Source organism: Arachis hypogaea, chromosome 1 (assembly GCF_003086295.3).
Source record: "Arachis hypogaea cultivar Tifrunner chromosome 1, arahy.Tifrunner.gnm2.J5K5, whole genome shotgun sequence".
Taxonomy (NCBI): Eukaryota; Viridiplantae; Streptophyta; class Magnoliopsida; order Fabales; family Fabaceae; genus Arachis; species Arachis hypogaea.
Window position 1 is genome coordinate 42619633 of NC_092036.1, and position 26768 is coordinate 42646400.

The window sequence follows — 26768 nt, forward strand, 5'->3', positions numbered from 1 at the left end:
GAATTGAATGGAAGAACAATAGTAATTGCATTAATACTCGAGGTACAGCAGAGCTCCACACCTTAATCTATGGTGTGTAGAAACTCCACCGTTGAAAATACATAAGTATAAGGTCTAGGCATGGCCGTGAGGCCAGCCTCCCAATGATCTAAGAACTAGGTGTCCAAAGATGATCTAGAGATCTAGAGTGATCAAAAGATGAAAATACAATAGTGAAAGGTCCTACTTATAGAAAACTAGTAGCCTAAGGTTTACAGAAATGAGTAAATGACATAAAAATCCACTTTCGGGCCCACTTGGTGTGTGCTTGGGCTGAGCAATAAAGCATTTTCGTGTAGAGACTCTTCTTGGAGTTAAATGCCAGCTTTTATGCCAGTTTGGGCGTTTAACTCCCATTTTGGTGCCAGTTCCAGCGTTTAACGCTGGAATTCCTAAGGGTGACTTTGAACGCCGGTTTGGGCCATCAAATCTTGGGCAAAGTATGGACTATCATATATTGCTGGAAAGCCCAGGATGTCTACTTTCCAACGCTGTTGAGAGCACGCCAATTAGGCTTCTGTAGCTCCAGAAAATCCACTTCGAGTGCAGGGAGGTCAGAATCCAACAGCATCTGCAGTCCTTTTTAGTCTCTGAATCAGATTTTTGCTCAGGGCCCTCAATTTCAGCCAGAAAATACCTGAAATCACAGAAAAACACACAAACTCATAGTAAAGTCCAGAAAAGTGAATTTTAACTAAAAACTAATAAAAATATACTAAAAACTAACTATATTATACCAAAAACATACTAAAAACAATGCCAAAAAGCGTACAAATTATCCGCTCATCACAACACCAAACTTAAATTGTTGCTTGTCCTCAAGCAACTGAAAATCAAATAAGATAAAAAGAAGAGAATATGCAATGAATTCCAAAAACATCTATGAAGATCAGTATTAATTAGATGAGCGGGGCTTTTAGCTTTTTGCCTCTGAATAGTTTTGGCATCTCACTCTATCCTTTGAAATTCAGAATGATTGGCTTCTTTAGGAACTCAGAATCCAGATAGTGTTATTAATTCTCCTAGTTAAGTATGATGATTCTTGAACATAGCTACTTATTGAGTCTTGGCCGTGGCCCAAAGCACTCTGTCCTCCAGTATTACCACCGGATACATACATGCCACAGACACATAATTGGGTGAACCTTTTCAGATTGTGACTCAGCTTTGCTAGAGTCCCCAACTAGAGGTGTCCAGGGTTCTTAAGCACACTCTTATTGCCTTGGATCACAACTTTATTTCTTTCTTTTTCTCTTTTTTTTCGAATTTTTTTTTTTGAATAGAAATGCTTTTTCTTGCTTCAAGAATCATTTTTATGATTTTTCAGATCCTCAGTAACATGTTTCCTTTTTCATCATTCTTTCAAGAGCCAACATTCATGAACTACATGCAATTCTTTTCTTTTTCAATTAAGCACAAAATTTTTTTATTTAAGAAAGGTGATGGATTCATAGGACATTTATAACTTTAAGGCATAGACACTAAGACACTAATGATCATAAGACACAAACATGGACAAACATAAGCATTAATTTTCGAAAAAAAAAAACAGAAAAATAAAGAACAAGGAAATTAAGGAATGGGTCCACCTTAGTGATGGCGGCTCTTTCTTCCTCTTGAAGATCCTATGGAGTGCTTGAGCTCCTCAATGTCTCTTCCTTGTCTTTGTTGCTCCTCTCTCATGATTCTTTGATCTTCTCTAATTTCATGGAGGATGATGGAGTGTTCTTGGTGCTCCACCCTTAGTTGTCCCATGTTGGAACTCAATTCTCCTAGGGAGGTGTTTAGTTGCTCCCAATAGTTTTGTGGAGGAAAGTGCATCCCTTGAGGTATCTCAGGGATCTCATGATGAGTGGGGTCTCTTGTGTGCTCCATCCTCTTCTTAGTGATGGGCTTGTCCTCATCAATGGGGGTGTCTCCCTCTATGTCAACTCCCACTGAATAACAGAGGTGACAAATGAGATGAGGAAAGGCTAACCTTGCCAAGGTAGAGGACTTGTCCGCCACCTTATAGAGTTCTTGGGCTATAACCTCATGAACTTCTATTTCTTCTCCAATCATGATGCTATGGATCATGATAGCCCGGTCTATAGTAACTTCGGACCGGTTGCTAGTGGGAATGATTGAGCGTTGTATAAACTCTAACCATCCTCTAGCCATGGGTTTGAGGTCATGCCTTCTCAATTGAACCGGCTTTCCTCTTGAATCTCTCTTCCATTGGGCGCCCTCTTCACATATGACTGTGAGGACTTGGTCCAACCTTTGATCAAAGTTGACCTTTCTAGTGTAAGGATGTTCATCTCCTTGCATCATGGGCAAGTTGAATGCCAACCTTACACTTTCCGGACTAAAATCAAAGTATTTCCCCCGAACCATAGTAAGATAATTCTTTGGATTCGGGTTCACACTTTGATCATGGTTCTTAGTGATCCATGCATTGGCATAGAACTCTTGAACCATCAAGATTCCGACTTGTTGAATGGGGTTGGTAAGAACTTCCCAACCTCTTCTTTGGATCTCATGTCGGATCTCCGGATATTCACCCTTTTTGAGTGAAAAAGGGACCTCGGGGATCACCTTCTTCAAGGCCACAACTTCATAGAAATGGTCTTGATGCACCCTTGAGATGAATCTTTCCATCTCCCATGACTCGGAGGTGGAAGCCTTTGCCTTCCCTTTCCTCTTTCTAGAGGTTTCTCCGGCCTTGGATGCCATAAATGGTTATGGAAAAACAAAAAGCAATGCTTTTACCACACCAAACTTAAAATGTTTGCTCGTCCTCGAGCAAAAGAAGAAAGAAGAGAGTAGAAGAAGTAGAAATGAGGAAGAAGGGAATGGCTTTGTGTTCGGCCAAAGGGGGGAGAAGTGGTGTTTAGGTTATGTGAAAATGGAGGAGTGAAGAGGGGTTTATATAGGAGTGAGGGGTGGTGAGGGTTCGGCTATTTGAGGGTGGGTTTGGGTGGGAAAGTGGTTTGAATTTGAATGGTGAGGTAGGTGGGGTTTTATGAAGGATGGATGTGAGTGGTGAAGAGAAAGATGGGATTTGATAGGTGAAGGGTTTTTGGGGAAGAGGTATTGAGGTGATTGGTGAATGGGTGAAGAAGAGAGAGAGAGTGGTAGGGTAGGTGGGGATCCTGTGGGGTCCACAGATCCTGAAGTGTCAAGGAAAAGTCATCCCTGCACCAAATGGCAAGCAAAATCTCGTTTTGTGCCAATTCTGGCGTTAAACGCCGGGCTGGTGCCCGGTTCTGGCGTTTAATGCCAGCTTCTTGCCCATTTCTGGCGTTTAACGCCAGTCTGGTGCCCCTTTCTGGCGTTAAACGCCCAGAATGGTGCCAGACTGGGCGTTAAACGCCCAACAGCTAACCTCACTGGCGTTTAAACGCCAGTGGGTGCGTCCTCCAGGGTGTGCTGTTTTTCTTCCTGTTTTTCATTCTGTTTTTTCTTTTTTCATTAATTTTGTGACTTCTCATGATCATCAACCTACAAAAAAAAAGATAAAATAACAAAAGAAAAATAGTTAATCATAAAACATTGGGTTGCCTCCCAACAAGCGCTTCTTTAATATCAGTAGCTTGACAGAGGACTCTCATGGAGCCTCACAGATACTCAGAGCCATGTTGGAACCTCCCAACACCAAACTTAGAGTTTGAACGTGGGGGTTCAACACCAAACTTAGAGTTTGGTTGTGGCCTCCCAACACCAAACTTAGAGTTTGACTGTGGGGGCTCAACACCAAACTTAGAGTTTGGTTGTGGCCTCCCAACACCAAACTTAGAGTTTGACTGTGGGGGCTCTGTTTGGCTCTGTTTTGAGGGAAGCTCTTCATGCTTCCTCTCCATGATGACAGAGGGATATCCTTGGGCCTTAAACACCAAAGATTCTTCATTCACTTGAATGATCAACTCTCCTCTATCAACATCAATCACAGCCTTTGCTGTGGCTAGGAAGGGTTTGCCAAGGATGATGGATTCATCCATGCACTTCCTAGTCTCTAGGACTATGAAATCAGTAGGGATGTAATGGTTTTCAACTTTAACCAGAACATCCTCTACAAGTCCATGGGCTTGTTTTCTTGAGTTGTCTGCCATCTCTAGTGAGATTTTTGCAGCATACACCTCAGAGATCCCTAACTTCTCCATTACAGAGAGAGGCATGAGGTTTACACTTGACCCTAAGTCACACAGGGCCTTCTTGAAGGTCATGGTGCCTATGGTACAAGGTATTGAAAACTTCCCAGGATCCTGCCTCTTTTGGCGCAGTTTCTGCCTAGACAAGTCATCCAGTTCTTTGGTGAGCAAAGGGGGTTCATCCTCCCAAGTCTCATTTCCAAATAACTTGTCATTCAACTTCATGATTGCTCCAAGGTATTTAGCAACTTGCTCCTCAGTGACATACTCATCCTCTTCAGAGGAAGAATACTCATCAGAGCTCATGAACGGCAGAAGTAAGTCCAATGGAATCTCTATGGTCTCATTTTGAGCCTCAGATTCCCATGGTTCCTCATTGGGGAACTCATTGGAGGCCAGTGGACGCCCAGTGAGGCCTTCCTCAGTGGCGTTCACTGCCTCTTCTTGCTCCCAAAATTCGGCCATGTTGATGGCCTTGCACTCTCCTTTTGGATTTTCTTCTGTATTGCTTGGAAGAGTACTAGGAGGGAGTTCAGTAATTTTCTTGCTCAGCTGACCCACTTGTCCCTCCAAATTTCTAATGGAGGACCTTGTTTCAGTCATGAAACTTTGAGTGGTTTTGATCAGATCAGAGACCATGGTTGCTAAGTCAGAGTTATTCTGCTTAGAACTCTCTGTCTGTTGCTGAGAAGATGATGGAAAAGGCTTGCTATTGCTAAACCTGTTTCTTCCACCATTATTGTTGTTGAAACCTTGTTGAGGTCTCTGTTGATCCTTCCATGAGAGATTTGGATGATTCCTCCATGGAAGATTATAGGTGTTTCCATAGGGTTCTCCCATGTAATTCACCTCTTCCATTGAAGGGTTCTCAGGATCATAAGCTTCTTCCTCAGATGAAGCTTCCTTAGTACTGCTCGGTGCATTTTGCATTCCAGACAGACTTTGAGAAATCATATTGACTTGTTGAGTCAATATTTTATTCTGAGCCAATATGGCATTCAGAGTGTCAATCTCAAGAACTCCTTTCTTCTGATTAGTCCCATTGTTTACAGGATTTCTTTCAGAAGTGTACATGAATTGGTTATTTGCAACCATTTCAATCAGTTCTTGAGCTTCAGTAGGCGTCTTCTTCAGATGAAGAGATCCTCCTGCAGAGCTATCCAAAGACATCTTGGATAGTTCAGAGAGACCATCATAGAAAATACCTATGATGCTCCATTCAGAAAGCATGTCAGAGGGACACTTTCTGATTAATTGTTTGTATCTTTCCCAAGCTTCATAGAGGGATTCTCCTTCCTTCTGTCTGAAGGTTTGGACTTCCACTCTAAGCTTACTCAATTTTTGAGGTGGAAAGAACTTTGCCAAGAAGGCATTGACTAGCTTTTCCCAAGAGTCCAGGCTTTCTTTAGGTTGAGAGTCCAACCATGTCCTAGCTCTGTCTCTTACAGCAAAAGGGAATAGCATAAGTCTGTAGACCTCAGGGTCAACCCCATTAGTCTTGACAGTGTCACAGATTTGCAAGAATTCAGCTAAAAACTGATGAGGATCTTCCAATGGAAGTCCATGGAACTTGCAATTCTGTTGCATTAGAGAAACTAATTGAGGCTTAAGCTCAAAGTTGTTTGCTCCAATGGCAGGGATAGAGATGCTTCTCCCATAGAAATCGGGAGTAGGTGCAGTGAAGTCACCCAGCACCTTCCTTGCATTGTTGGCATTGTTGTTGTTTTCGGCTGCCATGAGTTCTTCTTCTTTGAAGAATTCGGTCAGGTCCTCTAAAGAGAGTTGTGCTTTGGCTTCTCTTAGCTTTCTCTTCAAGGTCCTTTCAGGTTTAGGGTCAGCTTCAACAAGAATGCTTTTGTCTTTGCTCCTGCTCATAAGAAAGAGAAGAGAACAAGAAAAGGTGGAATCCTCTATGTCACAGTATAGAGATTCCTTGAAGTGTCAGAGGAAAAGAAAAGTAGAAGACAGAAGTAGAAAATTCGAACTTATCAAAGAAGATGGAGTTCGAATTTTGCATTAAGGGATAGTGTTAGTTCATAAATAGAAAGATGTGAGAAGAAGGGAAGTAATTTTCGAAAATTAAGTAAAAGATTTTGAAAACATTTTTGAAAACACTACTTGCTTTTCGAAAATGAAAGTGGAAAAGAAATCATGTGATTTTTGAAAAATATTTTGAAATTAGAAATCAAAAAGATTTGATTGAAAATTATTTTGAAAAAGATGTGGTTAAGAAGATATGATTAATTTTAAAAAGATGTGATTTTGAAAATTAAAAACTTGGCTAACAAGAAAAGATATGATTCAAACATTAAACCTTCCTCAACAGAAAAGGCAACATACTTGAAATGTTGAATCAAATCATTAATTGGTAGCAGGTATCTTTGAAAATAGAAAGAAATTGATTTTGAAAAAGATTTGATTGAAAAATTGATTTGAAAAAGATTTGATTTTGAAAAGATTTTGAAAACTTGAAAAAAAAATTTGAAGTGAAAACAAAATCTTCCCCCTTGTGCCATCCTGGCGTTAAACGCCCAGAATGGTGCACATTCTGGCGTTTAATGCCCAAAATGCTACCCTTTTGGGCGTTAAACGCCCAACCAGGTACCCTGGCTGGCGTTTAAACGCCAGTCTGTCCTTCTTCACTGGGCGTTTTGAACGCCCAGCTTTTTCTGTGCAATTCCTCTGCTGTATGTTCTGAATCTTCAATTCTCTGTATTATTGACTTGAGAAGACACAAATTAAAAATATTTTTGGATTTTTAATAATAAGAACAAATCAAAATGCAACAAGAATCAAACAACAATGCATGCAAGACACCAAACTTAGCAGTTTGTATACTACTGACACTAACAAAATGAGAATGCATATGAGACACACAAAACACTCAAGTCAAGAGAATTCAAAGATCAAAACAAGGAAATCATCAAGAACAACTTGAAGATTACTTAAGACATATGAATGAATGCAAGAAGAACAGAAACATGCAATTGACACCAAACTTAAAATGAAACACTAGACTCAAACAAGAAATATTTTTGGATTTTATGATTTTGTAATTTTTTTTGGATTTTCAAAAATTAAGTGGAAAAAGAAAATAAAGGTATCAAAATTCTTAATGAGAATTCCAGGAATCATGCAATGTTAGTCTAAAGCTTCAGTCTAAAGGAATTAGACATGGCTAGCCAAGCTTCAGCAGAACATTGCATTCAAGAGCTAAATTGATGAAGATCAATCAGCTTTGGTGATGATAAAAACATCACCTTGAAACACTAGAATTCATTCTTAAGAATTCTGAAGAAAAATACCTAATCTAAGCAACAAGATGAACCGTCAGTTGTCCAAACTCAACAATCCCCGGCAACGGCGCCAAAAACTTGGTGCGCGAAATTGTGAACAATACTTTTCACAACTCTCATAATCCCCGGTCATGAACCCCAAAAACTTGGTGTTCAATACCATGGCATTACACAACTTCGCACAACTAACCAGCAAGTGCACTGGGTCGTCCAAGTAATAAACCTTACGCGAGTAAGGGTCGATCCCACGGAGATTGTTAGTATGAAGCAAGCTATGGTCATCTTGTAAATCTTAGTCAGGCAAACTCAAATGGATATGGTGATGAACGCATAAAAACATAAAGATAGAGATAGAGATACTTATGTAATTCATTGGTAGGAACTTCAGACAAGCGTATGAAGATGCCTTCCCTTCCGTCTCTCTGCTTTCCTACTGTCTTCATCCAATCCTTCTTACTCCTTTCCATGGCAAGCTTATGTAGGGTTTCACCGTTGTCAGTGGCTACCTCCCATCCTCTCAGTGAAAACGTTCCTATGCTCTGTCACAGCATGGCTAATCATCTGTCGGTTCTCGGTCAGGCCGGAATAGAATCCAGCGATTCTTTTGCGTCTGTCACTAACGCCCCGCCTGCTAGGAGTTTGAAGCACGTCACAGTCATTCAATCATTGAATCCTAATCAGAATACCACAGACAAGGTTAGACCTTCCGGATTCTCTTGAATGCCGCCATCAGTTCTAGCCTATACCACGAAGACTCTGATCTCACGGAATGGTTGGCTCGGTTGTCAGGCGAGCACTCGGTTGTCAGGCGATCAACCATGCATCGTGCAATCAGGAATCTACGAGATATTCACCCAATCGAAGGTAGAACGGAGGTGGTTGTCAGTCACACGTTCATAGGTGAGAATGATGATGAGTGTCACAGATCATCACATTCATCAAGTTGAAGAACAAGTGATATCTTAGAACAAGAACAAGCGGAATTGAATGGAAGAACAATAGTAATTGCATTAATACTCGAGGTACAGCAGAGCTCCACACCTTAATCTATGGTGTGTAGAAACTCCACCGTTGAAAATACATAAGTATAAGGTCTAGGCATGGCCGTGAGGCCAGCCTCCCAATGATCTAAGAACTAGGTGTCCAAAGATGATCTAGAGATCTAGAGTGATCAAAAGATGAAAATACAATAGTGAAAGGTCCTACTTATAGAAAACTAGTAGCCTAAGGTTTACAGAAATGAGTAAATGACATAAATATTCACTTCCGGGCCCACTTGGTGTGTGCTTGGGCTGAGCAATGAAGCATTTTCATGCAGAGACTCTTCTTGGAGTTAAATGCCAGCTTTTATGCCAGTTTGGGCGTTTAACTCCCATTTTGGTGCCAGTTCCAGCGTTTAACGCTGGAATTCCTGAGGGTGACTTTGAACGCCGATTTGGGCCATCAAATCTTGGGCAAAGTATGGACTATCATATTGTGCTGGAAAGCCCAGGATGTCTACTTTCCAACTCCGTTGAGAGCGCGCCAATTGGGCTTCTGTAGCTCCAGAAAATCCACTTCGAGTGCAGGGAGGTCAGAATCCAACAGCATATGCAGTCCTTTTTAGTCTCTGAATCAGATTTTTGCTCAGGTCCCTCAATTTCAGCCAGAAAATACCTGAAATCACAGAAAAACACACAAACTCATAGTAAAGTCCAGAAAAGTGAATTTTAACTAAAAACTAATAAAAATATACTAAAAACTAACTATATCATACAAAAAACATACTAAAAATAATGCCAAAAAGCGTACAAATTATCCGCTCATCAGTGTGTATCTCTTGGATTCCTGGTCCACGACGCATGGTTGCCTCTCCTGACAACAGAGCCTTCCATTCCGTGAGATCAGATTCTTCATGGTATAAGTTAGAAACCATTGACGGCATTCCTGAGATCCGGAAAGTCTAAACCTTGTCTGTGGTATTTTGAGTAGGATCTGGGATGGGTTGACTGTGACGAGCTTCAAACTCATGACTATTGGGTGTAATGACAGACGCAAAAGGATCATTGGATCTTATTCTAACACAAGTGAGAACCGACAGATGATTAGTCCTACGTAACCCGTAGCTGGACCATTTTCATTGAGAGGATGGACGACAGCCATTGACAACAGTGATCCCCTACATACAGCTTGCCATGGAAAGGAGTATGAATGATTGAATGAAGATAGTAAGAAAGCAGAGATCTAGAAGGAATAACGCATCTCCATACGCTTATCTGAAATTCCCACCAATGAATTACATAAGTATCTCTATGTTTATTTTATGTTTTGTTTATCTTTTAATTATCAAAATTTCATAACCCTTTGAATCCGCCTGACTGAGATTTACAAGATGACCATAGCTTGCTTCAAGCCGACAATCTCCGTGGGATCGACCCTTACTCATGTAAGGTTTATTACTTGGACGACTCAGTGCACTTGCTGGTTAGTTGTGCGAAGTTGTGAAAAAGAGTTGAGATTACAATTGTACGTACCAAGTTGTTGGCGCCATTGAGATCACAATTTCGTGCACCAGCGCGTGAAAAGATAACAAATAAATTGTGTTCATTTCATTAAATAAAGTTTAAAATAAAAAGTTTTGACTGATTTTGGTTCTCTAATATAAGTTTGGTTCACAAACTTTTTTCATAAATTTATGGATTTATTTTATCTTGTGTTTTTTTTTGTGACTCTATATCTTATGTTTTAAGGATACTTATTAATATTATAAATTAATTTTTTTATTAAAAATACATAAATTTTAGTTTTTAATATATTTATTTTATATTTATTAAATATAAAATTTTAAAATTTTTTACTAATAATAAATTTATCATGCATTCTTAAAATACATGTTATCTAAATCCTAAATTTATATATACCTCGTATAAATAGAAATATTTAATACTAAAACTTTATATTTCATGGGGAGTACATTTAACTTTAATTTGAGTTAAATTAATAAAATTAGATTTTGTATCCGAATAGTCTTGTTAAGAGAAAATATATGTCAAAGATCGTGCATATTAAATAACACGATGTCAAAAATAGTTTACTAACCATTGTCGATATGTTATAGGAGATTATGGGTTTTGGGATATATTAAAGTGAATTTTAAACTTTTATTGGAGAAAAAAACTATTTTAAATTGGATCTCCTGAGTCAATTACACGAAATTTTGAGACCTGTGAGGGTAGTAAATAACAGAGAGAATAGAGTTGTATATAAATATGATAGACAAGGTATTTTTTCGACTAACTCATTTGTACAGGTGTTGTAGGAGGAAATGCTTCCAGAAGATGTAATCAGTTACAGCTTTACGAAAATCATCTGAAAAGATTTAGTTCTACCAGGAGTACAGCTGTTTACTTGGTTTGTCTTGATAGGCAGATTAAACACAAAAGAAAGACTGAGTCGGTTCGGGATTATTAGTCAGGAAGATAATGTATGTGTTTTATATAATAAGGATGTTGAACAGGTCCACCATTTATTTCTTGGTTATGAATTTGCTTGACATATGTGAAATGTTTGGATATCTGTGTTTGGCCGTCAATAACCTTTTCGAATTCGATGAAGGAACAATTTTTGAGTTGGACAGAAAAATCAAATAGAAAAGAGGATCGAAAGCAGTGGTTGATATGCTTCTGTCATTTAGAACATTTAGATGAAAAAGAATAGAAGAATATTTTAGAATAACAATAAAAATGTAAAAAAAATTATCAACATGACATTGTTTAGTTGCAGCAAGTGAAAAAGTATAGATCTATTTTATTATTAATAGTTTCATCAGAAATGACATAAAAATATTTTTTTATAATGCTGTGTTATTTTATTATCTATTTGTTGTATTTGACTGATTCTATTTATTCTATTTTAATGTGTTAAATTTTTTGTTTTCAATAAAAAAAAGCTAAACATAAAACATGCAGAAAATATATGATTTTTTTAATTCATGTAATTTATAAGATTATTATAATACATTGATAAGAATCTTACCTTCTTAAATATTTTTGATAACGAATATTCTAAGAGTATTTGTTCAAATTAATTTTAATGCAATTTTTTATTTTTTTATCAATAGGTATAAATACATTAAAACCTTTTAAATTTTTATTTTCTAATACAAATTTGTTATATTGGAAATCTTAACAAATATTCTTTAACACAATTGTTAACAGATGCCAAAATATCATTTTATCCGTGTTGAGTCAGATTGCAAATGGCGTCCTCTAATTTATTCATTATAGGGACGGGTAGTGTCTTGTTTATTAATTTATTATTTGTTATGTTTTGGCCAAATCTATGAATATTCGAATAAGCATTTGTTCGTACATTAGGAAGCAGCAGTGAGTGGGAGCGTAAGCGTTATTTCCAAGTTATATGGGATGGTGAAATCCTCAGATTATTATTATTATTATTATTATTATTATTATTATTATTATTATTATTATTATTATTATTCAAATGACGCATAGCTTTATGCAATAGATATGTTGGGTGAGGCTGATGATGCTGGTAGTAGGTGAGGCCTCGATCTACCACACGTACATTTTAACAGGATAATAATATATATTGTTTTAAAATTTTTTATGTACTCGATGCATTAAAATTATTAAAAATTTATTTTTTAATAACTTTTAATAAAATAGCTTTTTATAATAATTTTAAAGATATCGTTTATTTTTTGTCTATGTTTATTAGATATATAAACAGATTAGTATACATAAAAAGTTTGTTATATAAAACGTAAATTTATAAAGGACACGGTTACATACACACTTACGTACTAGAAATATGTAATTCATGTCTTTTTAAATTAGTGAGACACAAAATTTTAAAAGTTTACATATATTCATATTAAGTTTTTAGATAATTTTACCCTTAAATCAATTTATAAAATTTTTAAATTTACTCTTATTCCTACTTCATTCTTTTCTATTTCTACACTCTCATTTTTTTCATCTTTTCTCTATCCAAAAATCATTTCATTTTCCTAAATCTATGTCTCTGGAAGAATCGTTGTTGCTCCTCTGCCAAAATCTACGTATACTACAAAAAAAACGTTAAATATCGTCAAATTTATCGTCAAATTTAACATCGCAGAATAGTAGCAACTTTAATGGCAGATTCGATAATAAATTCGTTGGATACAAATTTTACCATTGGAAAAGAGAATCCAATGGTAACACTGACGGTAATAAATAATAGAGAAAAAAGTAAAAAAAATTGGCACTACGATTACTGTTGGATTTACAAGCGAATAAATCTGATGGTAACCTGTATTAGTGAAACGCTACATTTTGGTCACACGTGATGAGCGAAAACTAGTGCTCATAGATACTGGTAAGTGTACCAAATCGTTCAAGTAATATCACGGTGGGTGGATATCGTTCTTACAAAGATTAAAGGATTGAGTAAGAAAATGTCGGATTGAATCGCTAATTAAATCAATTGAACCTGCATTAATGAGGGCAGAGACTGTGTCTTGCTTGAAACTTTGAATGCTTGAATTCTTAAGGAGGCGGTGATGAACAAGTGTTTGATTAGGAGAAAACAGTGATTGAGAGTGTCAAGAGTTTTAGAGATGTTTATTTTCTAAGAAGATTAAATCTTGTGTTTATTTATTTTGATGCATGCAAAGATCTTTTCACAACAAATCATAAATAATTGAATTCAATTCCTTGGCAATTCAATTTATCTTTAGTTAATTAATCGCCAATTCCTTGGTCAACCAATTAAGAAAAGAGGTTTAGCACAATCCTAATTTAGTTTAAAATAATATTCAAAAGTAGTTCTAGGTTAAATTATATGTCACATATTCAAACTAGTCCTGAACAATAGAGAATTATGAGTAAGACAATGTCGCACACTTTTCAAAATACTATTCCTAGTCAAATAAAAAGGTCATAAGAGAGAGAGTTTTCAAGTTGTAATTCCTATATTAAATTTTTCAAAGTAATAAATAGAATTTGAATATTATCCAATACTTCTAATCCTTTGAAGAATGAAGAACAAAAACTCAATCTTAAAAATAGATTAATGCAATACTTCAAAATAAAAAAACTTAGATTAATAAACCATGAAAATATAAACAGAGCTCCTAACCACTTAAGAAAGGAATTAGTGACTCATGGAGAAAGATGAAAAACAAAGCTGAAAGGATGCGGCTAGGGTTCCGAGGATCCAAAGACCCTGGATCCTCCTCTCTTGTGAATCATGTTAATTTATTTATATCCTAGGTATACCTAAAATTTAAATTCAAAAACTAAATCTTATGAGAATAAGATAAACTAATTACAATTATTCAAATCCTAACTAAAATTTAAACCAAATCAGAATCAAATCCTATCTTAATAGAATCTTCCATAACCTTGACTGTAATTGCATCTTCCAAAGGAGTGGGCCTTGGTTGGCATTGCACTTGGGCTTGTGGCGTGGCATGCCAATCTGTCTTCTTTGAATTTGGTCATGGGCGGTAGCATAGAGCCTTGGCATTACATGCTAACTTGGTTGGTGATGAATCCATAATTGATGATGATTTTTTGTTAGAATTGAATGGATTTTATCACATAAACTCGCACTTATTTCCTTGAATAGCATGCTTTTGAACTTTCCTCCGAAATTGTGCTTGATTATGAAAATATGCTCTTTTGTGCTTACTTTTATCTATTTTTATTCCATTTGCCTTCCATTCGATGCCTTGATGTGTTTGTGAGTGATTTCAAGTGTATAAAGTAGGAATGGGTTAGAGAAAATGGAAGAAGAGCTTGCAAAATGGAGGAAACATGAAGAATCAAAGGAGGTAAGCTCAGAGACGTGTGCGTGCGCACAACCTCTTGTGCGTTTGCACAGGAGCCCTAGCAGAGCGCGTGGATCAATTCGAGCGCGTCGCGCGTCCTGCCAAGCATCGCCTAGTGTGCGTGCACACAGATACTCGTGCGTACGCACAGGAGGAAATTTTCGCAGAGTGTGCGGATGCACACGCTTGTGCGTCCGCACAAGTGTTCGCGCATGACTTCATTGGAAAGGCACATGACTTGCAATTTGGGGGCTTTGGAGGCCCATTTCTGAAGTCTTTTAGCTCATATTGGAGGGAAAATGAAGAACATAACATAGCATAGCATTAGTATAGTTTTAGGAGTAGAATAAAAGGTTTTTAGTTTTAGTTTTCTCTAAGTTTTTCTCATATTCTCTATTAGAGTTTCATTAGGGTTTTACATTCCAAGTGCCATTTCCATTTTTGATCATTGGATATTGCTAAGCTCATTGTAAGTATTCTCTTGTTATTACTCTTTATAGTTATATTGTCATTACTCTTTCTTCTCATTCAAGTTATAGTTCAATTTTGCTTCTCCTTTGCAATTTCACTTTCTTGTTGATGAGTTTGATGTTTGGTGTTTGTTTTATGCTTTCTTATTCTATTCTTGTTGATTGAGATCAATTGTTGCTTTTAATTTCAAGTATTTTCTTATTTTTCTCTTGTTTAAGCTTTTTGCCCACCGAGTATTTGACAAAATGTCAAACATAGTTTTAAGCTAAATTTTTGTCTCTTGGCTTGAGTAAAGTGAGCACTTGGGTAGCTAGAGTTGGAATGTCCAACATTTAGTGTCAATTCTTGGATTGATAATTGTTCTTGTTCCCACTAACGCTAATTTGTTGCTAAGGCAATTAGCAAGCAATTTAGGATTTGTGGGTTAAGAACACCTATGCTCATTTAACTTACCTTCCGATGTGAGGGTTGATCAAGTAAAACTAATCCATCATAATTGTTATAGTTGTGGTTCCAACAAGGAAAGGATCCTTAGCTCACTCCAAGCCAAGACCTCTTTTTATGTTTTCAATCCTTCATACATTGCTATGTTAATCTCTTTTATACTTTACTTATTTATATTACATAGTCGGTTCTTTAATTTCTTCATTAGTTCAATCATTACAATTTTGCATGTTCTTTTATTGCTTTATATGTTCATTTTTTCATTGACAACTCCTTAATCACTACAATCGGAATTTGCATACTCATTGCCCCTTAAGTGATTCCTTGGGAGACGATCTGGGAGTCAATTACTCTCGGTTTTAAATTGGTTTTGAGTTGACACACATCTTGTGAATTTCCAAATTGGTCGGCGACCGATTATTGGGTTTGGATCTATACTTGCAACCTTAATCCTATTTTGAGAAATCCCAACTTGTACAATTGGGCGTCGTCAAATTTTTGGCACCGTTGCCGGGGATTTCACTTTAAGTGCAATGAGTGCCATGATTTTGGTTGTGTAAATATGTGAATAGTGTGAATAGTTAATTTTTGGTTTGCTACTTGGAATTAATTGTAGATACTACTTTCCCTCTTTAGTTAGTCTTGGTAGTTATAGATTGTTAAGTTAGTTCTTGTTTACTTGCCTATTTCTCTTTTTTTGTTTTGTTTTGCCTTTCATAATTGCATGCTTTCATTGCCTCCTCAGTTAAATGACACAGTCGCTTCCAAACCCGAGCTTGGCCACTTTTGACCAGAAATTGAAAGAAGTTTAACTCGTATAAAGCAAGCTCGGCGCTGGCTAGCTTTCGTGAATAGTGAATCGGTTGAGGACCATTCCCATTCACTATCACCACTTATCCGTGACTATCATTCTCCAATGAACGAGGAGACTCTATATTCATCTGTGGGGAGTACTAAATTGTCTTTGAGTGACTCAGGTGACACTGTCATGGCGGACCCTCCGCGAAGGATCACTTTGAAGGAGGTCTGAGCTCCCGATTTTAACTTGCAACCACTTCAAATTTTGTATCCGGCCTTGGACCCAAATTTTGAGCTTAAGTCTGGTACAATCAACTTGCTCCCCAAGCACAATGGATTGCCTGGGGAAGATCCTCTGAAGCGCCTTAAAGATTTACAAGTTGCATGTGCAACTGCAAGAAGACATGGAGCGGATGAAGCCGCGGTATTGGTCTTCGCTTTCCCTTTCTCTTTGGAGGGAAAAGCAAAGGAGTGGTTTTATACTCAGCCGGGTGAAGTTAGATCCAATTGGGACTTGTTGCGAAAAGAATTTTTGGAGAAGTTCTAGCCTCCTTAGAAAACTAACAATCTGCGGAGAGAGATCTCTTGCATTGTGCAACGGGATGGGGAGACTTTGTATGAATATTGGGAGAGATTTAAGAAGTTGCTGGAGGCTTGCCCTCACCACCGGATAGATGAGTTTGTTTTGATTTATTTTTGTCAGGGAATGCACCACCAAGATAAGCTTCTCTTGGATGCTACGAGTGGAGGATCATTGACCAAAAACAAGACCGCAGCAGAAGCATGGAAACTTATATCGGACTTAGCGGATTCAACTCAACACTCTTGGGCTAGAAGTCCACAACCAAAAGCATTGAGTGAGGTTTCTCCCTCTGGAGACGCAATTTTGACAAAGACCCTTGGTGAGATGACAATTTTGTTGAGGCAAATCACTCAAGGGCAACAAATCCCTCAAGCCTTGATAATGCCCTACCTCAACCTCCTAGGATCGAAGGACCGACAAGGATATGTGGTGTCTGTGCTTGTACTACTCATTACACCGATGAGTTCCTTCAAATCCAAGAGGACACTACATTGGCGGTTGCTAACCCCTACCCATAAAGACCCAATTACAACCAAGGACCCTACCCACATTGAGGTAATCAAGAACAAGGGTGGAGAGATAACTCAAACCAAAGGTAGAATCAAGCTCCCCAAGCTCAACCCAATCAAAATGCTCAAGTCTACTACCATCAACATCCCCAAGGTCAACCACAATACCAACAACCATACCAACAACCCTCATAACCTCCATCTCAAGTGAAGTATCAACATCCAAACAGTAGATCCAATCCTTCTCAAGTTAACCAAGCCTTTCCCTCCAATCAATCCCACATGAATGACACAATCCACACCTTTATGCAAGAACAAAGAGAGTTTCATAAGAAACAAGATGCATACATGGCTAAAATAGCCGAAGCCCTTACTCGTTTGACTCTCCCTCCTCAAACCACACAAGGCACCCAACAAGCTTCAACCTCAAGTAGTTTTCCCTCTCAACCTCAACCCAATCCTAAAGGAATCATAAATTTCATTACTCTTAGAAGTGGTACTAAATTGGATAAGAATGTGGCTATACCTTTAAAGTTAATTGAAGAGACAAATAATGAGGAGGTAGAAGATGAAGTGGAAGTGATGAGGAGTAAGAATGAAACTATTGACAAAAGTGAGGAAGAACCACCAAAGGTCAAGGAGCCCAAGAGAAAGACCTTGCTTGAAGAGCCTTTGCCCATTCCATTCCCAACCTTGGCAAAGAAAGCAAAGAAGCAAGAAGATCTTGACCCCACTGTGGTGGAAGTTTTTGAGAAAGTTGAAGTTACTGTCTCTTTCTTTCAAGCCATTCAACAAGTACCGAAATATGCCAAGTTCCTCAAGTATATTTGCACTCACAAGGACAAACTTGGAAACCTCAACAAAAAGCCGGTAGATGATTCTATCTCTTCTTTACCTCTTGAAAAATGCAATGATCACAGGCCATGTTTCGTTACTTGTTTGATTGGTGGGACTAAGTTTACGGATTGTATGTGTGATTTGGGGGCGTGTGTGAGCATCATGCCACTCCTCATCTATGAAAGATTGAACTTATCACCTATAAAGAGGTATGGGGTAAGGTTTGTGTTAGCCGACAATAGTATTATGTCCGTTATGGGGATTGCAGATAATGTCATAGTCAATATTCAAGGATTGCTCTTTCCAGCAGACTTTCATATTTTGGAGACCCCTCTCATTGACTCAACCAAGCCATCATCAATACTCCTTGGAAGACCATTCTTGAAGACGGCTCGTTATAAGCTAGACGCACACTCGAGAGTCTATTCTTTTGAGTCAGATGGCAAGCTAGTCAAGTTCACTTTGGAGGAGTCTGACAAGCCCATTCTTGAAGCTTACTCTATTTTTGGATGCGACATAGTTGAAGACAAAGTGATTGAAAATGGCAAGAAGCAAGGAAAAGAGGATAGTGCCAAGGAGTCCAATTCAAAAGATTATGCTCAACCAAAGCAAGCCAAGGAGTTGGAGATCTTCCTCCATGGGGAAGTTCCTAAGTGACCAATGAAGCCATGCAAGTCCAACTTAGGACTTTAAACCAAAGTGTTTGGTGGGAGACACCCCACCATGGTGACATTTTCCAGTTTTATCTCTTGTTTATAGCTTTTTGAACTATTTATTTTCTTGTGATATAATGCCTAGCTTAGGTTTGTTTGATGATTTTGAGTTGTATAAGTTGAATTACTTGTGGACTATGATTTTGTGCTTGTTTGAATGATTTGAGATAGGTAGGTTGTTGTGCTAAGGTTAGGAACCTTAGTTTTGAAGAGAGAAGAAAATTCAGAAACAGCACATCTATGCGTACGTATGGTGCACGAAATTGTGATCATCAACAATGGCGCCAAAAAAACTTGGTAGCACTCTCAAACATGAATCACACTTAGTCACAACTCCGCACAACTAACCAGCAAGTGCACTGGGTCGTCCAAGTAATACCTTACGTGAGTAAGGATCGATCCCACGGAGATTGTTGGTATGAAGCAAGCTATGGTCATCTTGTAAATCTCAGTTAGGTGGATAGTAAATGTTATGGAGTTTTTGAATAATAAATAAAACAAAAAATAAAGATAGAGTTACTCATATACTTCAATGGTGGGAATTTCAGATAAGTGTATGGAGATGCTTGTCCCTGTTGGATCTCTGCTTTCCTACTGCCTTCCTTCAATCCTTCTTATTCCTTTCCATGGCAAGCTGTATGTAGGGCATCACCGTTGTCAATGGCTACATCCCATCCTCTCAGTGAAAAAGGTCCAAATGCTCTGTCACGGCATGGCTAATCATCTGTCGGTTCTCGATCATGTTGGAATAGAATCCCTTGATTCTTTTGTGTTTGTCATCACGCCCAACAATCGCAAGTTTGAAGCTCGTCACAGTCATTCAATCCCTAAATCCTACTCGGAATACCACAGACAAGGTTTAGACTTTCCGGATTCTCATGAATGCCGCCATCAATCTAGCTTATACCACGAAGATTCTGATTAAGGAATCCAAGAGATATGCGCCCGGTCTAAAGTAGAACAGAAGTGGTTGTCAGTCACGCGTTCATAGGTGAGAATGATGATGAGTGTGATGGATTATCACATTCATCATGTTGAAGTGCAACAAATATCTTAGAACAGGAATAGCTGAATTGAATGGAAAATAGTAGTAATTGCATTAAAACTTGAGGTACAGCAGAGCTCCACACCCTTCATCTATGGTGTGTAGAAACTCCACCGTTGAAAATACATAAGTGATGAAGGTCCAGCCATGGCCGAATGGCCAGCCCCCATGAAAGACCGAATGGTTAAAAGACTAGACAATCCAAAGACCCCGAATACAATAGTAAAAAGTCCTATTTATACTAGACTAGCTACTAGGGTTTACAGAAGTGAGTAATTGATGCATAAATCTACTTCCAGGGCCTACTTGGTGTGTGCTTGGGCTGAGCTTGAGCTTTACACATGCAGAGACTTCTTTTAGAGTTGAACGCCAAGTTGTAATGTGTTTTTGGTGTTCAACTCTGGTTCGTGACGTGTTTCTGGCGTTTGACTCTAGAATGCAGCATGGAACTGGCATTGAGCACCAGTTTACGTTGTCTAGTCACGAATAAAGTATGGACTATTATATATTTCTGGAAAGCTCTGGATGTCTAATTTCCAACTCCATTGAGAGCGCGCCATTTGGAGTTTTGTAGCTCCAGAAAATCCATTTCGAGTGCAGGGAAGTCAGATTCCAACAGCATCAGCAGTCCTTTGTCAGCCTCCTTATCAGAGTTTTGCTCAGGTCCCCTAATTTCAGCCAGAAATTATCTGAAATCACAGAAAAACACACAAACTCATAGTAAAGTCCAGAAATTTAAATTTAGCATAAAAACTAATGAAAGCATCCCTAAAAGTAGCTAGATTACACTAAAAACTATCTAAAAACAATGCCAAAAAGCCTATAAATTATCTGCTCAGCAACGTACCAAGCTGTGCGTGCGCACAACTCTGCGTTTTTCACCATCTGTGTGGCCGCACAAGCCTGTGCATCCGCATACGCCTTAACATTCCCTCTGGTTGCAGTGCCAGCACAGCCTGTGCGTGCGCGCTGCCCCCTTTTATCTAATCTGTGCGTACACACATAGATGTTCGTACGCACAAGTTCCCTTTTGCGTTTCATCTGTGTGGCCGCATAGACGTGTGCGTCCGCACGCCTATTGCAAGCCTCTCTGGTGGGGGCAAGGGAACAGCCTGTGCGTGTGAACAACCTCCCTTATTCTCATTCTCTGTGCGTGCGCACGGACCTGTGTGCGCACGCACACCTGCTTTTGTCCCTCTGTGCGCTCGCACACTTTTGTGCGCCCGCACGTCCTTGTGCAACCTCCCTGGTCACAGCATTTGCACACTGTGTGCGTTCGCACCCTTCCAAGTTTTTGTTTCTGTGCGTCCGCATAGCCCCCTGTGCGTCCGCACAAGTCGCGTTCGGGGCAATAACAGGGCCAGTAGCCCTGTTGAGAGGCAGTCACCTCTTTTCTTCTCTTCTCCATGGCTGCTCTCTCCCTCTCTTCTCTTCCCAGCTCCGTTGGCCACCACCGCCGTCAGCCAACCGCCGGCGACCACCATCTCTCTCTCTCTTTCTTTTCTTCTATTCTCTTTTCTTTCTTTCTTTCTCTTCTCTTTTCTCTTTTCACCACCGGTGAGTTCTCTCCTCCAGTGTTCTTTCCAGTGAACCCAACCACCGTAATTTCACAGTGGCTATAAGAAGTGTCATTGTTCCTCCCTAGTTCTTCTTCTCTTTAACTTCTATACCTAAGGTTTTTATCTTTCCTTTCTTTTCATATTTATATTTTTGCAATTATTTTCTTTTTTTTTATGTTTGCTTAAATTAAATTTGTTGCTTTCTTAGTTGTTTCTTTGTATTGCAAAGTGTTGTTGCTTGATTATTGGGATGATTTTGATCAATTTTGAGCTTAATTGTGATGCACTTGCACATTGCATACCACATGTTCGATAAAATGCCTCAATGAACATCTTGTTTGATTTATATGACATAGCCATCATATGCTTTCAATTTAACTTTGGTTAGGCATATTGGATGAATTGTGCAACTTCATTTGTGAATTTTGATGTTGATCACATTGTTTTGCCAATGCATTTCCTTGTTGCTATACTTGAATTCAACCACCCATGTTTTCCAAGATTTGTGTACCTTATTAATGGGTGACTTTAATAGTAAATGCATTGTGTTGGTAGAATATGAGTTTCATTGATCATCTTGAAAATTATAATGAGTAATCACTTTACAAATGTTCAACTTTTGATGATGTCTTGATCAAGCATCTTTTGGCTTTCGATTAAGAGCATTGTATATGTGATTACCACATGTTGAGGATGAACAATTGATATTTCCTTTTTGGTACTTGCTTGAAGTTGCTTCCATTTCTGTGTTTCATGTGTGCAACTTAAGCACTTAGTTGCGAAGTTTTGAACTTTGAATTGTCTTAAGAGTGTGATTGTCGTTGTGTGCGGCCGGTGTGTGTTCCAACCATACGCACCATTGGAATATACACACCACCATTCTTATGAATCACACTATTTTCAAACTTCCAACTAAGGATTTAGTCTCTTCACTTCATTAAGTGTTTCCTCATTGTTCTACGTTTGTTGTTGTCCTATGACATTGATATTTTCTGTTTTCTTTTCAGGATACGAAAGAAGGATAAGAAACTAGTCGCTTTAACAGTTGTGGAACCTACAACCCGCGCATCAAGACCATACTTCATGGATCGCCCGAGCAATAACCCAGACATCTTGATCAACTAAAGAGCCGAGTTCCGATATGGAAAATTTGAGGAAAGGCCAATCCATTTTGAACAGACGCTTAAGGTTCCGATCAAGTACAAAACGGTCATCCATGAGCAAATTGCTTCACTTCATTGGGAGTTCTTAAAGCAAGACCCAATTGAAGTCAATGAAACTATGGTGCGGGAATTCTATGCCAACTACCAAAATTGGAAAGCGGAGTCGGTATTTCTCCGGGGCAAGAGGTTGGATACTTCCAACCGAGCTATTGAAACTATTCTGAAAATCCCCCACATTTTACCTGAGAATGATGATTATTTAAGGATCAAGGTGAGTGTGTCCAAGGGGAGGATGTCCTTGACTCCCATACTTGAGAGAATTAACCGTCCCGGTGCCTCATGGGAGTATAGCAAAGGGAGAAATTCTATTTCCGCAACTATAGCTTACTCCGATTTGAATGCCGAAGCTCGTATATGGCATCAAATTGTAGCGGATTACATCATTCCCAGCACCCATGTGACGATTGGATTTTTGATGGTTTAGAATTCACAAATGAATTCTCGTTGCAAGTATAGTTTCTAAACCAATCACTAATCCTTTCATACAAAAAGTTGTTTGTCACTAAAACAAACCCCTAAATTTATAAACCGAAGTATTGGACCTCGGGTCGTTCTCCCTAGGAATTACAATAAAGTGTCTTGTTATTGGTTGTGAGTTATTTTGGGGTTTTGATAAGAAGCATGAAAGATAAATGACAAGAAAGTAAACTAAGGCCTAAAAAGATCTTGGCAAGGGTTGGTGGTCAAGGATCTCTATCCTAATCACTAACCACAATATGAGAATTGGCAAGGATTAATCTCATTAAATCATCCTCTAACTAGTAGTAAAGGAAAGTCAAATGAGCTATATCAATCCTAGTCCATAAGTCCTAACTCTCCACTAATTCAATTAGTGAGAACTAGAGTCAATGGCTCCCAATCATCAATCACTTGGACATTAATAACTCAAGAGGTCCTTAGTTACCTTTCCAAGCCAAGAGTAAAAATTCTACTCTAAAATCCAACCAAGCATTTCATCAAACACTTGGAAGGCACAAAAGAAAAGCATAGTAAATTGACAACAAGAATTAATTCTAACAACAATCAAATGTAAAGAATTAGCAACAACAATTAAAGGAAACAAGATCTACATGAATTACCTCTTATTGAATTAAAAGAAAATGGAAGAAACAATAGTAGATCTATAACAAAACATAAGAACAACATAAAGGAAATTACAACAAAGGAATGGAAGAAGATGAATGTAGCAACAAGAATTGAGAAGATACAAGTAGAAGAAGATGAATTAAAACCTAGATCTAAGAACTAATCCTAATCCTAATCCTAATTCTAGAGAGAAGTGAGAGCTTCTCTCTCTAGAAACTACTTCTAACTACTAAACTATGACTAATGGTTAAAATTTCAGTTGATTCCTCTTCAATCCTTGGCTTAAATAGCATTATAAATGAGTTGGATTGGGCCCACAAGGCTTCTAAAATCGCTGGCCACATGTTGCATTAAGTGAACCAGATGGCAGCAACGGCGCGTGCGCGTACTATGTGCGTGCGCGCCACCATACGTGTAGCAACTATGGCAAATCTTATATTGTTTCGAAGCCCCGGATGTTAGCTTTCTAACCCAACTGAAACCGCATCATTTGGACCTCTGTAGCTCAAGTTATGGTCATTTAAGTGCGAAGAGGTCGGCTTGACAGCTTTCCGGTTCTTTCATTTCTTCATGAGTTCTCCAACTTTTCATGCTTTCTTTCTTCATTCCCTTGATCCAATCTTTGCCTCCTAAACCTTAAATCACTTAACAAACATATCAAGGCATCTAATGGAATCAAGGAGAATTAGATTTAGCTATTTTAAGTCCTAAAAAGCATGTTTTCACTCTTAAGCACAATTAAAGGAGAATATACAAAACCATGCTATTTCATTGAATAAATGTGGGTGAAAGGTGATAAAATCCCCTAAAATCAATACAAGATAAACCCTACAAATGGGGTTTGTCACCATGCTACCCATGTGAAATTCTAGACTGCGTTGCTACTTTGGGCTATCATGGAAGGTAAGAGTATAGCCATTGTACCTTTATTACGCATATCGATATGGAAACTGATTGAGAAAAAGAACATCAACATCCCTTTTCAATCGATGGTGATGTGTTTAGCAATAGCAGCGGGGGTAGAGTGGCGTCTGAGAGACATCATGTTTAGGGTCCCAAGAGGCAACAAGTACATTCCGAGGGAAGATTTGGAGAGATCAACAACCACAACACCCTCTGAGAGGAAGACATCCACAACACCACCACCAAGACTACCAACTCCGTCAACTACTTTACCTTTTTTTCGTCCTCTTCCAGAATTATTCGAAGACATCTTGCACGATATCCACCACAAGGAGCATTTGGAGCAAAAGCGTTTTGAATGGATAGTGGCAAGGCTAGAAGGAAGAGACCCCGGCCTGCCTCCTAGAGCTTCATCTGAGATAGCTGGGGAGGATTATGATGCAGTTGACCAACCCACTTTTGAGTCCACCAGCTGAAGGTGGCCCCTCTTCATCCTCCCGAAAGGTAAGCATGCACGGAGGACCGTGCACAAACTAAGTGTGGGGGAGTATCGATGATTTCAAGGGGGTAAAGTTTCTCTCTTCTAGGCACTTTGCAATGTTTTTTGTAGTATTTTTTCTTTATTTTGAGTAGTTTTATGTCTAGTTTATCTTGTTTGGTTGCTTGTAAATATTTCTTTATCGTTTATGGATATTTAGTAGTTAGTACTTGCATGTTGCATGATAGAATGAATAAGTTGGTGAAACACCAAGGAATTTCCATGAAGTCTTTTTTTTTCTAGGGCATACCATTGATTGAATTGAAGGAAATATTATGTATGCCAACATGCTTGGAGTAGTTGTTAAGTAGAATATGGAAAAGAGCTCGAACAACATACTTTGTGAGTCTTGAGCTTTAATAGATAGTTGCATCTTTTCAACCATAATGTTGTTCTTGTGTGTGATTATAACTCCTTTTTTATTGTGATCATTGATTTGCATGATTCTTTATGTCCTGTATTTGTGTTTGAATGCATTTAGCATGATTGAGGCTATTTTTGATGATAAATTCACTAACCTATATGACCAACCCTTGCATGGACCTTTGTGAACTCCTTTGAGCCTATGAATTCCCTTTTGTTCTGATAATAGCACATTACTCCCCTTAAGCAGAAAACCATTGATGTCCCCGAATTACTCTCTGATTAGCTTGGGTGGATTAGTGTGTAAATTCTAAGTGTGGGAGAATTTTGGGAAACATTGGTGATGGAGGCATAAGCTTATTGTGAAAAATATTTTTGGCAATTAGGTAATGCTCATGCATTTCATTAATGAAGACATATGCATTCATAGTTCAATTTTGCAATAAAAATAAATAAATAAATAAAATAAACAATATGCCTATTCACCATCACCTTCTAACCGTGATCTTCATTCTTCACTTAACGAGGGAACCTTGTATTCTTCTATTGGAAGTGCTGAAATTTCTTTGAGTGAATTAGGTGACAATAATATGGCGGAGCCACCTCAAGGAATTACATTAGAGGAGGCCGGAGCCCCAGACATCACCTTGCAACTGGTACAAGTTCGGTACCCGGATCTAGATGCCAACTTTGAGCTCAAGACGAGTATGATCAACTTGCTTCTGGAATATAATGGGTTAGCGGGGGAAGATCTTGTCAAGCACTTGAAATATTTTCAAGTTGTGTGCTCTACTGTAAGAAAACATGGCTCGGATGAGATAGCGGTTATGGTTTTCGCTTTCCTTTTCTCTCTAAAGGGAAAGGTGAAAGAATGGTTTTATAGCCAACCTGAGGAGGTGATTTCTAATTGGGATTTGTTGCGCAAGGAGTTTTCTGAGAAGTTTTATCCACCTCAAAAGACAGATCGTCTAAGGAAGGAAATCTCTTACATCATGCAAAGAGATGGAAAGACCCTTTATGAATATTGGGAAAGGTTCAAAAAGTTGTTAGAAGCTTGTCCTCACCACCACATTGATGAATTGGTGCTTATAAGTTACTTTTGCCAAGGGGTGATTGATGAGTGGATAATTTATACGCTTTTTGGCATTGTTTTTAGTATGTTTTTAGTATGTTTTAGTTAGTTTTTATTATATTTTTATTAATTTTTATTTAAAATTCACTTTTCTGGACTTTAATATGAGTTTGAGTGTTTTTCTGTGATTTCAGGTATTTTCTGGCTGAAATTGAGGGACCTGAGCAAAAATCTGATTCAGAGGCTGAAAAAGGACGGCAGATGCTGTTGGATTCTGACCTCCCTGCACTCAAAGTGGATTTATTGGTGCTACAGAAGCTCAATTGGTGCGCTCTTAATTGC

The 26768-nt window shown here is 38.4% G+C and overlaps 1 non-coding gene across 1 annotated transcript; it reads right to left on the bottom strand.

The window, feature by feature from the left end:
* Window positions 1-16560: 16560 nt before the first annotated feature.
* Window positions 16561-16667, bottom strand: LOC112717228 (small nucleolar RNA R71). The gene has a single exon (XR_003160606.1). It is a non-coding gene; the product is annotated as a small nucleolar RNA R71 (small nucleolar RNA).
* Between the last annotated feature and the right edge of the window lie 10101 nt (window positions 16668-26768).